This window comes from Dipodomys spectabilis, unplaced genomic scaffold, assembly GCF_019054845.1.
Source record: "Dipodomys spectabilis isolate Male_0828 unplaced genomic scaffold, ASM1905484v1 ptg000095l, whole genome shotgun sequence".
Classification (NCBI taxonomy): domain Eukaryota; kingdom Metazoa; phylum Chordata; class Mammalia; order Rodentia; family Heteromyidae; genus Dipodomys; species Dipodomys spectabilis.
Genome location: NW_024870772.1, coordinates 45,445,612 through 45,461,167, shown reverse-complemented (window position 1 = coordinate 45,461,167; position 15,556 = coordinate 45,445,612). Strand labels below are relative to the sequence as shown.

General features: G+C 37.6%; 1 long non-coding RNA gene across 1 annotated transcript; it reads right to left on the bottom strand.

Annotated features, from left to right (window-relative positions):
• Window positions 1-161: 161 nt before the first annotated feature.
• LOC122112761 lies at window positions 162-12,644 on the bottom strand. Its single transcript, XR_006148255.1, has 3 exons — window positions 12,424-12,644; window positions 7,518-7,524; window positions 162-172 (listed from the first exon to the last, which is right to left on the bottom strand). It is a non-coding gene; the product is annotated as an uncharacterized LOC122112761 (long non-coding RNA).
• Between the last annotated feature and the right edge of the window lie 2,912 nt (window positions 12,645-15,556).

Genomic DNA, 15,556 nt, shown 5'->3' with positions numbered 1-15,556 from the left:
CCCCAGCCTATCACCATGCACCAACATCAACTCAGAATGGATTAAAGACCTTAACATTAAACCTGAATTCCTGAAACTACTGCAGGACAGAGTAGGAGAGACACTTGAACTTATAGGTACAGGCAGGAACTTCCTGAACAGAGTCCCAGGGTCACAACAAATTGGAGAGAGACTCGACAAACGGGACTACCTTAAAATAAAAAGTTTCTGCACAGCTAAAGCTATAGCAACTAAGCTAGAAAGACAACCAACTAACTGGGAAAAAATATTTACCAGCAATATATCAGACAAGGGGTTAATATACAGTATATACAGGGAACTCAAGAAACTAATCCCTTCCAAACCCAAAAAAACAATTACTAAATGGGCAAGGGAACTAAAGAGAGACTTCTCAGAAGAAGAAATAAAAATTACAAAGAAATACATGAGGAAATGTTCAGCATCCCTGGTTGTAAAGGAAATGCAAAAAAAAGACAACACTGAGATACTACCTTACCCCAGTCAGAACAGCCCACATCCTAAAGACAGCCAACGACAAATGCTGGAGTGTATGAGAAGAAAGAGGAACCCTATTACACTGCTGGTGGGAATGTACACTTATACAACCACTTTGGAAAGCAGTCTGGAGGGTCCTCAGGAAGCTAAATATTGACCTCTCCCATGACCCATCCATACCACTTCTAGGCATCTATCCTGAACAACAGGAACTAGTATACAAGAGCACATGCACCTCCATGTTTATTGCAGCACTATTTACAATAGCCAGGATATGGAAACAACTCATATTCCCCACTACAGATGAATGGATCCAAAAATTGTGGTATCTATATACAATGGAATATTATGCAGCCACTATAAAGTACAAAATAATGGCATTCGCAGGGAAATGGATGGAACTAGATGAGATCATGTTGAGTGGGGTAAGCCAAGAGCAAAGAGACAAATGGCACATTGTCTCCTTGATAAGTGGATGTTAAATCCAAAACCTAAGGTGATGCACCAAAGTAAACAAGACTCAAGAAACAAAGGACCTCCACTCATCTGGTTGAATCATTACCATGCTCCTGACCTCATATATGGTATATATGAGCACATTGGAGGGAAACTAGGAGGAGGACACAGAACCAGAGGGAAACAAGTCAAAACATATCAGAGGGACCCTTTAGCTGCAATGGACATTGATCAAAATGAACTAAGCAACTCAATGGCAACGATGGGAGGGAGGGAATGAGCAGGAAAGAGGGAACAGCTGACACTAAGCAAAAGGAAAGAAATATACATATCACCCAATGTGGAAGAAATGACTGTATTGTCAAAGCTCATGGAACTCATAAACTTTATAGAGCACAAAAAAGACAATTTGACCCATGAAGGTTAGACTGTGTTTGTGACTTTAACTAAGTACCACTATCCCACAATACTATGAAATTTATGAAATTTATGTAATCACTCAATCACAATAAAAAAATTACCAAAAAAAAGGCAATTGGTTGAAAAAAAACTAATAGAAAAAAAAACAAGGGTTGAGGACTTAACTCATCAATAGAATGCTTGAGATTGATCCCTATGTTATACAAAATATTTGTAGAACATACCATTAAATTTAGACATCCAAGACTCTCAAGCATGACTCATCAAATTATATATAACTGAGAAAAAGATAATTATACAATGAAAACAAGAGATCAAACAATTTGGGGAGAAAATGAAAGTGACAAGACTCCAGTATAATTTCTGAAATTACTATCTGAATATCAAATGATGCACATATGTGTAAATAATAATGATAATCATAGTAATAATATTGGAGAATAATCATTGAAAATTACTCAGTGTACATCTCAAGCATATAAACATTGAAATATGTCAGATAAGATAGATGGAAATGAAGTCTGAAGACATGTTTAATTCAATATTTAAAAATCCAAAAAAGAAAAAATAAAGATTGAATAGTCAACACAATAATGGTTGAGAAAATTTGAGAGCCTTTGGATTTAGAAAATATAAAAATAGCCAGGTTCCGGTGGCTCAAGCCTGAAATCCTAGCTACTCAGGAGGCTGAGATCTGAGGATCATGGTTCAAAGCCAGCCCGAGTAGGAAAGTCCATGGAACTCTTATTACCAATAAACTACTCAGAAACTGGAAGTGGCATTGTGGCTCAAGTGGTAGAGTGCTAGACTTAAGCTGAAGAGCTCGGGGACAGTGCCCAGGCCCAGAGTTCAAGCCCCACAACCGAAAAAAAAAAGGAAATATAGAAATATCATAGGAAGAATATTTAAAAAAAAGAAATGTAAGCATTTCTTACATTTAGTAAGAAAACTAAATGTAAATCTTTAAGTAGTAGTGGCATAGCTAAGCCTAACTTGTATTTCTATCATCCCTAAAAATGATGTCCTAATTTATATGATGAAGGGTAAGCCAGATGTCTATATTCTAGTCAGCTCTAAAGAAAAGAAGAAAGAAGAGGAACACACCATGCTCTAAATGGGATGATCTGGAATTTGGATAATTTATATTTTCCCTCATCCCTTTGTAGCTAACCATAATAAATCTGGAAGATAGCAATCTTTTACTAGGTAACCACAAGCCCACTAAAACAAAAAAAAAACCATTGAAATAGAATTGTACTGTCTAATTAAACAACCACTAATCAAACAAAATTACATAAAAATTTAAAAATCAATTTCTTATTCCTACTAAACTCAGCTGTTCAATGGTTACCTAATGCTACAGTAGAAAACTATGCTTAAGAACATTTTTCTAGCTCAATGCACACTATTTTTATGGTCTAAAGACATTCTATGGGGCTGGGAAGGTGGCTCAGTGGTAGAGCACTTGCCTTGCATGCATGAGGCCCTGGGTTCGATTCCTCAGCACCACATAAGCAAAAAGAAAAAAAGCCGGAAGTAGCACTGTGGCTCAAGTGGTAGAGCGCTATCCTTGAGCTGAAGAGCTGAGGGACAGCTCCCAGGCCCAGAATTCAGGCCCCACGACTGGACAAAAAAATAAAAAAGACATTCTACAAAAAAGACAGTGGCTAGACTCAAGGTGGTTGGGTTTTCTGTTATCCATTTCTCTCTTTTTCCACTTCAATGTTCCTGTGAACTCTTATTTCCACACTTAAAAACAAATATAATCCTAAAGTCCTATCCAGGTATGTTTATCTTGCTCTTGTCTAAGATTCCTCCAGGAAGTTCACAGGTGACTATTCATTGTAGCATCCTGCAGAATAAAAGATATTTACCATAAGATACCAACCCTGATATACTCAGTGATAGAGAATTAGCAGAATAACTTAAAAATATCCACTTAATCAAAAATAGAGAAAGAACCTCAAATAGCTATCCCCCTAGGCAGGGATGGTCAGATGCTCAAACTGGACTAAGTTTGTTTAGCCTTAGTCATGGCTTTACTATCTGGGAGCAACTTGAACACTGTTGCCTTTGGGGATAACCATGGAGCTCTGGGAATGTCCTCTTTGGAGCTGTATCTATAGGGAATCTATTGACATATTTATTGATAAATCAATAGAAACATAGACATTTCCTAGATTATGCTCATAAACTTTATAACTAACAATCACAACATATTACACTTTTTTGAGGTCATCTGAGATAAAAGTTTAGCATGGAAAGACAAGATTCTTAATTCATTGACACTGAATTAGTTCTTACTTTTCTGGCCCTACCTTAATGGGAAAATACTTGAAAATGACTTAGTTGAATTTCCTATGAAAGTAGCCTTTTCAAAGTTGGGGCATAGAAATAAGTTGATTTCTCTATTAACTATCACTGAAGCCATAGTGTGCTAGGACTTTCTAATTATCACTAAAATACTCTAACATTTCTTCTAAATAACTAATAAATATATAAAGGAAATTGGAGATGCTAAGATAAGAGAACATATGAGAAAGAGAAAGACAACAGTTGAAGACATTTTCTACAATATGATGTGCAGAGAAATTTATGTGTGTTGCAAAAGAAAGAGGAGGAGGAGGAGGAGGAGGAGGGGTGGGGAGGGGGAGAAGAGGAAGAAGAAGAGGAAGAAGAATCCACTTTAGTGTCCTGTGGCATTTCTGTCAGATTTGATTGAATTTGCTCAAGCACCTTCAATATTAGCAAAGTAAAAGGCATACTTATAGGTAGACTTGGTGATTTATAGAAGAGAGAGTTTCACTGTCTTATCTATCCATCATTCACTTGTCTGTGAAAAAAGTTTCAGCTCTCTTTCTTAAAATGAAATGACTGACAACTTTGTAAGTATGAAGCAGACTAGGTTCTAGGCCTCGGCTGACTGCTACTTTCACTGTATCAGTATACATCTTCCCATTTCTTAGTTGTAAGATGGCATGCATATATTAGTCTTGCTCTATGGAATGAAGCTGGTGATGCATCTTATGTAACATGCTTGAATCGAGGAACTCTCAAATTACCATTGAGCAGATTTTCCTGTTTTAAGGTCCAGAGAATGATTTCCATTAAGCCAATGGAGAAAAGCCTAAATAAAGAGGTGAACAGAGGTAAGCCGTGCAAGCCTGTGCATTGAGCAGAGCGATGGTACGTCATATCTCATTTCCCTAATTGTAAAGGAGGCGGCCACTGCAGTACATGGGGATTACGGAACCAGAACCAGTTATTTAAAACAATCTGAAGGCAATTTTGTAGAATCTTCTACCTCAAAAACCTTCTCTACCTATATGTCCAGAGGGCAGAGTAACAAGAAGAAAAGATTCTTCTGGGGGCTGGGAAGGTGGCTCAGCAGTAGAGCGCTTGCCTTGCATGCCTGAGGCCCTGGGTTCGATTCCTCAGCACCACATAAGCAAAAAGAAAAAAGCCAGAAGTGGCGCCATGGCTCAAGTGGTAGAGCGCTAGCCTTGAGCTGAAGAGCTGAGGGACAGCGCCCAGGCCCAGAGTTCAGGCCCCACAACTGGACCCAAGAAAAAAAAAAAGATTCTTCTGCTACCATTTCGATTTTCACCACAATTACAAAAACACAAAATTTTAATGTCACCAAACTATACTCTTCAAAAACTGGTTAAAATGAAAACTAACATATTATACTAAAATTAAAAGGAGGACTGTGTTGGGAGAGGTGGATGGGAATGTTGAAAGGGGTGACAATGATGAGGATGCACTATATTAATTGCTTCAGTGAACGGCAACTCCTTTGTACAACTATGTAAAGATAATGAAAATATCTCCCCCAAAGAAATCACAACTGAGTACATATGAATGTATATATATTTAGAGTTTCTCTTAAAAAAATAAGCATACAATGTAAACCAGGAAGGGTTTTGCCATCAGTGTCTCAGAGTGCTCTGCCCTGTATGTCCCTAAAAATGCTTCTTTGAAATACACTTCTGTGCCAAAAATAGGGAAATAAATATCCCACATCTTTTCTTTGTGTGGATTATCCAATTGATCTCGTGAGAGATATAGTGTAAGGGTAGAAAGAAAAAAATTAATTACCTTTACTCTTAGGGCTGACAAGTCATGCAATACAACACCCTTGTTTTAGAAAGAGACTTATTAGCTGCAACCAGTACCTAAGCCCCATTTGTTTTCCTTACTTGGCCCATTCCATTGCTTTGTGTTTGTATAAACAGTGGGCAAAAAGACTTCCCACTGTAGCTTATACACAGAAATGGAAGATGAAGCTCTTTCTATTGGATTACATTATATCTTACCGACTTCTCCGTGTTAATGCGGTATGGAACCAGAAGAAGGCACAGCCATTGCAATAGTTTGGAAGGTTCTAAAAACACATGGTTAAAGGTTATTTTCATAGTCAAATAGATACCAAAAACTAGTTATTCCAAAGAGATTAAAATTCCTCCCTTATTCCTTTATGTACGTCATCACACACAAGACTGGTGAACAAAGAAATTTCTAATTTTTTAAAATGTGCCTTCACATCTTGACCCATGATAATCATCACTGAAATTTGTTGTTGCCAAGGTTCCCTGAGCCAGTGAAGAAACCACAGTTTCTGTTTACAGATCACTAGTTGAGCAAAGATTCAGAGTTGTTCCATCATCTGGGGGGTAACCTTCCAATACAATGACTACCCAGGTCATTTGCTTCCATACATTCACCATTGTAATAGATAATAGATACTCCTTCAGCAGTGAGTAAGCAGGTGATGAAGGAAGGCACAGAGAATTAGATTTAAGTTCCTTGTTGGTAGTGGTGATGTATGATTTAACAGAAAAATACAACTACTGAGCTGTGAAATTAATTATAAACAAAACCACTCAGACATAACATTGTATAACTAATCAATAGAAATTATACACTCATGACTCTTATAGTAATGATGCTAAGTTAACAGATAAAAATCTCCCTTAGTTATTGATAATGTGTAAACACATTGATGGCAATATGTTTAAAAGATACAAAACTGTCAATACTACTCTGAAATGTTTTAAAAAAAACCTTCTTTTTAGCATCCTTGTTTTCTTATTTTTCTTATTTGAAAACCAACAGATGGTAAATTGCATAGAATTTAGAAAAAAGTAGGTGGGTGTTGGTGGCTCACATGTGTAATCTTACTTAGAAGGCTGAGCTCTGAGGATCTGCAGTTTGCAGCCAACCAGGGTCGGAAAATCCATGAGACTCTTACGTGCAATGCAACACTCAGCAAAAGCCAGAAGTGATGCTGTGGCTCAAGTGGTAGAGTGCTAGCCTTAAGCAAAAGAAGCTCAAGGACAGTGGCCCAGGCCGTAAGATCAAGTCAAGGACTGGTTAAAAAAAGCATTGAGAAAAAAACAAACACACTTTAAATATATTTTTAAAAACCTTGATAGTTTTGATTTGCATTTTTCTCCTCTTCTCTGGACATGGATTGCTCTCTATCCTTTCTCTTGTTGAAAACTGCAGCAAGGACAACCCAAAACAAAAATATTCAAAAATTCAGACAAAAGCAACCATACAAGGGTTTTTTCTTACTTATCAGTGATGAAAACTTTACTTCTACATTGGCATATAAGTCCAGACAGTTAGGTATAAGAATTATTGCTCTATTTGTTTTTATGTCATGTAATTACTGTAAATAAACACATAGAATTAGGACTATAAATGTAGCTGGTAGTAAGTATTCATTTTCACCAATCCAAGCATGCAAAATTCACTATATACTCTCAATTTCATAACCTAGTCATTTCCTACAGAAATTAACAGTAATCTATTTTTGTTTACATTAACTCTACATGTTTGAGGGTACTGTTGAGAAGCAATGTATTCATGTTTTACTGGAGTTTAACCTAATAAATATTACAGTTCAATGAAAATCATCTGATTTTCATATTCTTTTAAGACAATGGACTATGAAGCTTAATTTTAAAGCTCACTTTGATATCTAAAAAGCAATGCTTAACTAATCACATTTTTATAAAAAAAAAATCTTATATTGCTAGTGGGATCAATGATAGATTCCAGAGAATGGAGTAACCAAAAATAGGTCAAGTTTGAGGTATTAACAATTTTGAAATTAGTGTATTTCTTTGATAATGACTCACCTTCATACTTATAAAGGGTCTATGTAGGCCCTGTGGGACAAAAAAATAAATAAATAAATATAAAAAAAAAGAAAACCAAACCCAAAAACCCTCACGCTTTTTAGAACCCTTCAGGAGTTTTTATACATAAAGAATAATAGTACAATAATATACAGAAAAGCTGCACAAAGAAGATTTGTGTGCAATTATGTAGTGCGTGTGTGGAGGGAGGAGTTTGTAGTAGATAGGAAAACTTTGTAGTAGAATAGGAAAACTTCCCCAAGGATGTAGAACTTCAGTTTGTCATTGGATAAATATGGAGTAGTACAGGCGTGAGATACCTGCAGATACATTAATTGTAATTAGACTTGTATTCCTAGAGCCAGAGGAGTGGCCTGTCCTCCTTTAATAGGAGTCTGTAGGTTAAGTTATTGATGGGAATAGCTCAGCTTCGCTAGGGTTGTTGTGTCTTGAGAGCTTAAAAGCCAGGAAAACAAGAGTGAAAAGTTGCTAGGAATCGCTGGGGGCATGTTCTATGTAATTATCACCTGTAAAATTGACTTAGTAACTTATGGTTTATAAAGTTACTTCAAATGTATTATATAAATCTCAGAACACTTAAGATGTGGCACACTGTGTCTTCTGCTCACAATGAGAGCGATAATGTAGCAGCTCTGGCATCATCCACACAGCAGGGGCTCCTTAATATCTGTTCAGTGACTGAAAGAACCCATGCTACTTTATGGAAGGGCCATGGTGAACATGACCAAAAATAGAGTCTTCTCATAGACAAGAACATAAAGTCAAGGATGGGTTCTGGGTAAACGCTCTCAGCAAGGTGAAGCCAAACACCAATGAATAAACATTTTGAAAAGTGTATATCAGGCTGGGAGTCAGTGGCCTATGACTGTAATCCTAGGTACTCAGGAAGCTTAGATCTGAGGATCTTGATTCAAAGCCAGCCCAGGCAGGAAAGTCCACGAGACTCTCTGATTAAGAAGCTGTGGCTCCTCACCAGATAGCAAGTCTATTAGTGCCTGGTCTTAGACTCCTGCCTGGTGGAACTAGGAGAAATCTATTTCCTTCATGTTTTAGCACTGTCTTAGAAACCTGACTGGATCAAGAAATAGAATCATCTTAATCTCTGATAAAGCATTTCCTCAACCAGAATATGATAGCATTAGACCAGAATAGCATAATATACTTCATATACCTATGCAGGCCTAACATCATCTCTTTACTTGCCAACTCCTTCATTATAATTTATTTAGCTCTGTGCGTTCTTTATATGCTTTTGCCTATGAATTTTAGCTATTCTCTTAATAAGGGAGGAAAATATTTTAAGAATATTTTTATAACTATACTTTCAAAGTAATACAATTTTCAAGATTAATGCATGAATTTATTTTCTACACTAATTATTTAAGTGCACTTATTACAGAGCTGTGTCTGATCACAACAATTTGTAAACTTTAAGCTATCTAATCTGTTTATAAAGATTAGAATTCAATATACAGTTCAAAATTCACAAATTTGAATGGCTTACTCCAATAAATAAATTTCTGTGATCATTTTCATTATCAAAAATAAAGAAGCTGTGGCTCAAGTGGTAGACTGTGAGCCTCAACACAAAAGCTCAGAGACTCTCAAGTTCAGAGGTTCTGAGTTCAAGCTCCAGGACCAGCATACCCAAGGCGCGCACGTGTGTGTGTGTGTGTGTGTGTGTGTGTGTGTGTGTGTGTGTGTGCGTTTATAACTTCTAAGAAGGAACTGGAAAGGAATTTTAAGTTTACTTTTGATCACAAAGGCAACTTGCTTAATTTTTTCCAGAAAAGATCTACAGTCTTGAGCATTCCTTCAGCATTACAGTTCAATATTGTCTCCTCTTACTGCTGCATGTGAAGAGGTTTCTCCGCAGTCCACATGGAACATCTGAGTTCGTGTCACTGAGGGCATTGTGGAGTGGATAGTTTCTGGGTCCATTCCACATTTCCTGAATCCTGTTTCACAAGTGCCAAGGTGATCGTCAAGAACACTAAATTGCAGGATCAGTGCTATATGATAAATGACCCCCAAAAAATGACCAAAAGGAAAATAATATAGCAAATACTGACTAGACATGGGAATTTGAAACCTCCATTGATTCCTGGGAACATTCTTAGCATGTGTGGGCAAGTGAAGACAAAGAACTGTGAACTGTAGCATATTTGGGGAAATGTCTTGCAAGGACTCTTTGGAACAAGGTTTGTTTGGCCACCAGAGGGCAGCATGCATCTGTGTAGTAAGTAATGGAATAGAGAGGGCTAGACTGTGAACTTGAAACAAACACCAGAATTCTCACATCAAATGCTTTTGCTCACCGTGCAGTTTTCCGATGTGCTACTAAGCACGGTCTTGCGCTACATTATGATGTCTATTTTTAGGTCTGTTCCATCTCCTTGTCTGACCCCTCACTAAAAGTAAAAAGACACACTCGTTAGAGCACACAGCAAAATGTCTTGCCAGTTATCATGAGAGACTAAAAGAGAAAACAATGCCAACTAACACTGTGGTGATATTTAATCATTTGATCTTGCATGGATTTTGTTCTTGAAAACCACCTCTGTCTCCTAAACATAAGATCAGAGAGAAAGGGAACAAATATTCATGTAGTATCTTTCACTTCTGAAAGAAGCTTCATCTTTCCAGAAAAAAAAAAAAGGGATGGTGGCCAACAACAAAGCTTCTTGCAATGCTTTCTTTAGACTTTGATAATAAGTCTAAATCCCTCTAGCCCTACTTTAAGTTCAATTTGTAAGTCAATCTCTATGAAAATAGAGATAGCCAGATCCAAACATTCCTGTTTGTGTATGTTTCAGACAAATGGTCTTATGCCTCCCTCTTTTAAAAATTATTTTTATTATCTTTAAAGTAGTTGCACAAAGGAGTTACCATTAACAAACCAGTTTGTAAATACAGAAGCTTCTTCATGAAGATCACCCCTTTCAACATTCTTTCCCATCCCTCCCAACCCACCTTCCCCTCAATTTTCCTAATTTCACAGGATATGCCTTAAATATTATGACTGCATTTGCCCAATTTCTCTTCATTCATCTACCTTCCTCTTCCCTTTGACCTCGCCCCACTCATGCTTTTCAAGTACCAGTTTCCTGTTTGGTTAATATATATGTGTACAGTTGCATACAACCTCACAGATGTGTACTTGGCTATTTAAAAATTATGAGAGAGATGTGAGAGAACATGTACCCTTTGTCTCTTTCCATCTGACTTACTTCATTTAACTGAGGCTTGAACTCAAGACCTCACATTTTCTCTTGGCTTTTTTGCTCAAAGCTGGCGCTCTATCACTTGAGCCACACCTCCACTTCTGACTGTTTGCTGATTAATTGTGGATAAGAGTTCAAACCCTAATCTTCAGATCTCGGCCTCCTAAGTAACTAGGATGACCTGCGTGAGCCATCAGTGTGTGACCTTTTCTTCCATTCCAGTGGCCCCACTTCCCTTAGCATTTCCACAAAGACCTGGTTTCAGAGCCCATAATTAACGTTTTTCCTTTCAACCCTGCCTATTTCCCCTTAACAAATAAAGTCACTGAACCATGCTTGATAGCTCTTCTTGTTTTATTTTGCTTTGATTTCTCTTAATTTTGTTTACCCACCACTATGAGAATAATTCTGATAAGGAAGCACGGCTTCTTGCTGCACTTCCCTCTCTGCCATTCCAGTTGCACAGCTTCTCTCTATTGATGCCTACTGACAGTTAACCAAAAGTAGGACTAGATCAATTTTTAAAAAAAGTTAACATGTGCATTGCAGAAAACATATATAAGCAAAGTGCAAAGTGTTACTGCCACAGCAGTTCAATTGGACACGAATATCTAGATCCTCCATGTACACACACCTATCCCTTCTTAGGTAACTGAGGTCTTATTGTATGTGTCATGCTTTTCCAAATGTTATGAATTCACCAATTCAAAATTCCAAAGCTTTGTTTTTTGGTAACCAAGAATAAACTACACTAACTCAATATGTTTGGTAAAAAAAAAAATGCAATCCTGCTTTTTTTAGGGATAAAAATTTCACTGAACCCAGGTGCCGGTGGCTCATGCCTGTAATCCTAGAAAGTCAGGAAGCTGAGATCTGAGGATCACAGTTCAAATCCAGTGAGGCAAGAAAGTTCGTGAGACTCTGATCTTCAATAAACCACCAGAAAACTGGATGTGGCGCTGTGGCTCAAGTGGTAGAGTACTGGCCTTGAGCTAAAGAGCTGAGGGACAGTGTACAGGCCCAGAGTTCAAGCCCTATGGCTAACAAAAAAAAGAAAAGCTTTTTTTTCCCCACTGAAGACAAAAAACAGCAACAGGCTTCTAGACAGAAATATTGGCAGAGTTATAATTAAAATACTGCATTTCTTTTATGCTCAATTCAAAAGGAGACATAAAGCAAGCTATAATAAGCAATTTCTAAGCTCATTAGTAGGTTCATAATATACTATTAAAATATAAAGAAGAATGTCTCTACTAAATATATGTATCCCTGTGGTACAACCAGAACCATATACATCAATGTCTCTAATCAAAGTATAAATCAGTACACCTGCACACATCTCTCCCTGCAGGCTTCCTCCTCCTACCCTCTACTGCCAGCCTCTAAATAAGTCCTGACTTCATTGCCCAGAGGTGGCACAATCCATCCAAGATGGATCTGCTGATTGTAACAAATGTTTACAAGTTAGCTAATTCACTACTTCTACTTTGTACTGTACACTGTCACCTCAGGACATCTATAAAGATTAGATGTTCTGAAACAGGGAACTTGGTGTATGATATAAGTACTTTACCAAAATGCACATCTTTGAGATGGAGTTGCTAGCAAAGCATCCTCTTCTCTCTCTCCATCACTCCAGACACTAACTCCAAGATAAGGACTTAAGTTCACTCCCAGAAGACAGTTTTCCCTAAACACTAACAAAAAGACATTTATATAGGGATTGTTTTTTACTTCCTACTTTTAGCATTAAGACTTAACCCTTAATACTTAGCAATATTAACTAAAATACACACATACAACCAAGTCTAAACAACCTGAACCAACAGAACAGGCACAAGATAGCTGCTCTCTGCACACGTCCTTCCCCAACCCCACCCCTGCTGCCACCCACTGAACAGCACAGTCTCTAAGACATTACAATTCATTCTCAAAGTCAACTACAAAAATACTTCAAGGGAAATATGCTAGCCCTCTACTTTTACAAGGTTATGCATGTTTAGACATCTAGAAAAACTAGATGCTTCTAATAAGGTTTTAAATTTCCCACCAAACAAACATACAAGTAATGCCACATAAAGCACACACGCTAACAAAAGCTCTAATTTGAAAGGATGATTCTGGCTTAGAACCCTTCCCATCTCCAGCAGCCCAATGTCAGGGTTATTTACACAAATATGATGTTTCAAGGGGACTTTTAATAATTCAACTTCAATGTTTAAAGTCTTTAAATTTTAACACAAAATGTACTCAATGTGTTAGTTTACTAATTCTACTTTTGTCACTGGCAACCTCTTTAACATCTAGCAAGACTAGATATTGTAAATTAGGACTCATCTGTCCTTTATATACACTATATACAGAACAAAATTTAAATGCATAGACTCCAGAGGCAATGGTCAATCTTGCTTCACCATAAACCCACTGGTAGAAAGCCCACTTTTCCCTCCCTCCCTGAACCAGTACAGATAACCTTGTGTGCTGCTCAGAAGCTGTTTCATCATTCCATTTCCAAAAGACAAAATGTCATTACGAATTTTAGCAAAACAATAGCTACAAAATGAATTATTTACTGCTTCTACTTTTAACATGCTTTGTGCACTTCTAAACATCTAGAGAGACCAGATGTTTCAAATGAATATTTAATTGTCCACTGTATACACAGCAGTGTTGAGTAAACCACACACATGTAACAATGGTTCTATCTGAAAGTGTCTTCTAGGTGGGAGCATTCTATTCTAGCCTAGAACCTTTCATTTTTTCCAATTCCTCTCCAGTGTCACACTTGATATAGGCACACAGTCACTTACAGATGTTACCATTTTGCTTCTCAAGTCCTTTTCAGAAGACAGCCTTTTTATGACTTTTAACACAATACATACAACATGTGTTAGTTTACTAACTCTACTTTTATAATACACTGGCAACATCTTTAATAGGTAGAGACTAGATACTATAAAATTAGGACTTATTCGTCCAGTCTATACACAATATATGAGATACACCAAAGTTAAACAAAATGTATGTAACATACAGGGTAAGGTGTGAATTTTTTCACACACACTGAAAAAGTAATTTGTAGCAGTTTCCTTTCCACCACTTTCCTCAACCCAGTGAACAAGTACAGACAGTACACTGTTCACAGAGGTAGTTTAACAACTCCATTTCCCAAAGTTTGCAAAGCTCCTACAGTTATTCTACTTCTACTTTTAAGTACACCAAACATGTCTAAATACTTAGGACTGGCTATTTCAAATGCAAACTTACTTGTTGTGCTCACAGCACTGGTGAATGCAATTGCACATGCAACAGTGGCTATACCCCAGGTATCTTCTAAAGATGACCATTTTGGCCCTAGGCCATTCCCTTCTCAGTTCCTTCTTTCTGCCTTCAAACCAGTGGACAAGTACAGGCATATATAATGCTTAGAGATAGTTAAACAAATTCATATCTAATTGTCATTTATAGAAAATGGTTCCTATGACATTTCAACACAAAGTACACAAAATGTGCTGATTTTACTATTTTGTCATACACTGGCAACCTCTTTACCATGTAGAGGCTAGATGTCGCAAAATTTGGACTTTTTTTTATTATATAGACACTATATACATAGCAAAACAAAAAGCAGTAAAATGGTATCTGAGGATGTCCAGGCATGAACACCCTAGCATATTACCCTTTGCAATTGCTTGCTAACACCTCCTCCAAACCAATGAACGAGTATAGGCAGTCCCTGCCATTTTGCTCACAGAGGTGGTTTCCCCCGATCCATTTTGTAAAGACAGTGTTTCATGTGAATGGTAGCAAGAAGTGATATTTAATATACATTGGACACGTCTAAACATCTAGAGAGACTAGATGTTTTCAATTAAGGACTCAGCTCGTCCACTGTGTACACAGCGGCCATCACTGACTGTACACATGTAACTAATCATAATCTGAAAAGTGTCTTCAAAAAATATGAGCATTCTAGGAGCTAGAATGCTCAGATTTTTCAGAAGACCTTTTCTAGAGATATTAACACAAAGCCTACAAAGTGTTCTAATTCTATTTTTGTCATACACTGGCAACCTCTCTAACATCTTGAAAGACTAGATGTAAGTTAGGACTCCTTTGTTCTTTATATACACTAAGTACACAAGAAAATAGAACAAAATGGGACAATGTTACTCTTCACTGTAAGCACTGGTGTGGCCCTCTTTATATTTCTTTCTCCTAGGAACCAGGGCATCAGCACTATGCCTACAACTCAAGTGGTTGACCGTTCCCCCAAAAATGCATTTCACAAGAATTTTTTTAGGGAGGTCCGGTCGTGGGGCCTGAACTCTGGGCTTGGGCGCTGTCCCTCAGCTCTTCAGCTCAAGGCTAGCACTCTACCACTTGAGCCACAGCACCACTTCTGGCTTTTTTCTTTTTGCTTATGTGGTGCTGAGGAATCGAACCCAGGGCCTCATGCATGCAAGGCAAGCGCTCTACCACTGAGCCACCTTCCCAGCCCTTCACAAGAATTTTAATAGAGACGTTTGTAAAATTTGTTATTTTCCTACTCCTACTTTAAAAATACTTCAGGCTTTTCAGAACATCAAAGGTTCTTAAGCACAGTCAACTATATGCAGCAAGGAGAATAGATGCACACAGATCAATGGTTGTCACTAGAGATCATCTTTGCCTCTCCCCTCTCTTCTTCCTTCTCACAAGTCTTCCCCTCCACCCACTCCTCCATCCTTAGGACAAACATGAACAAGTGTCACTCTGGCCTTCTCACCTGGAGGTGGTCTAACATTCTATATC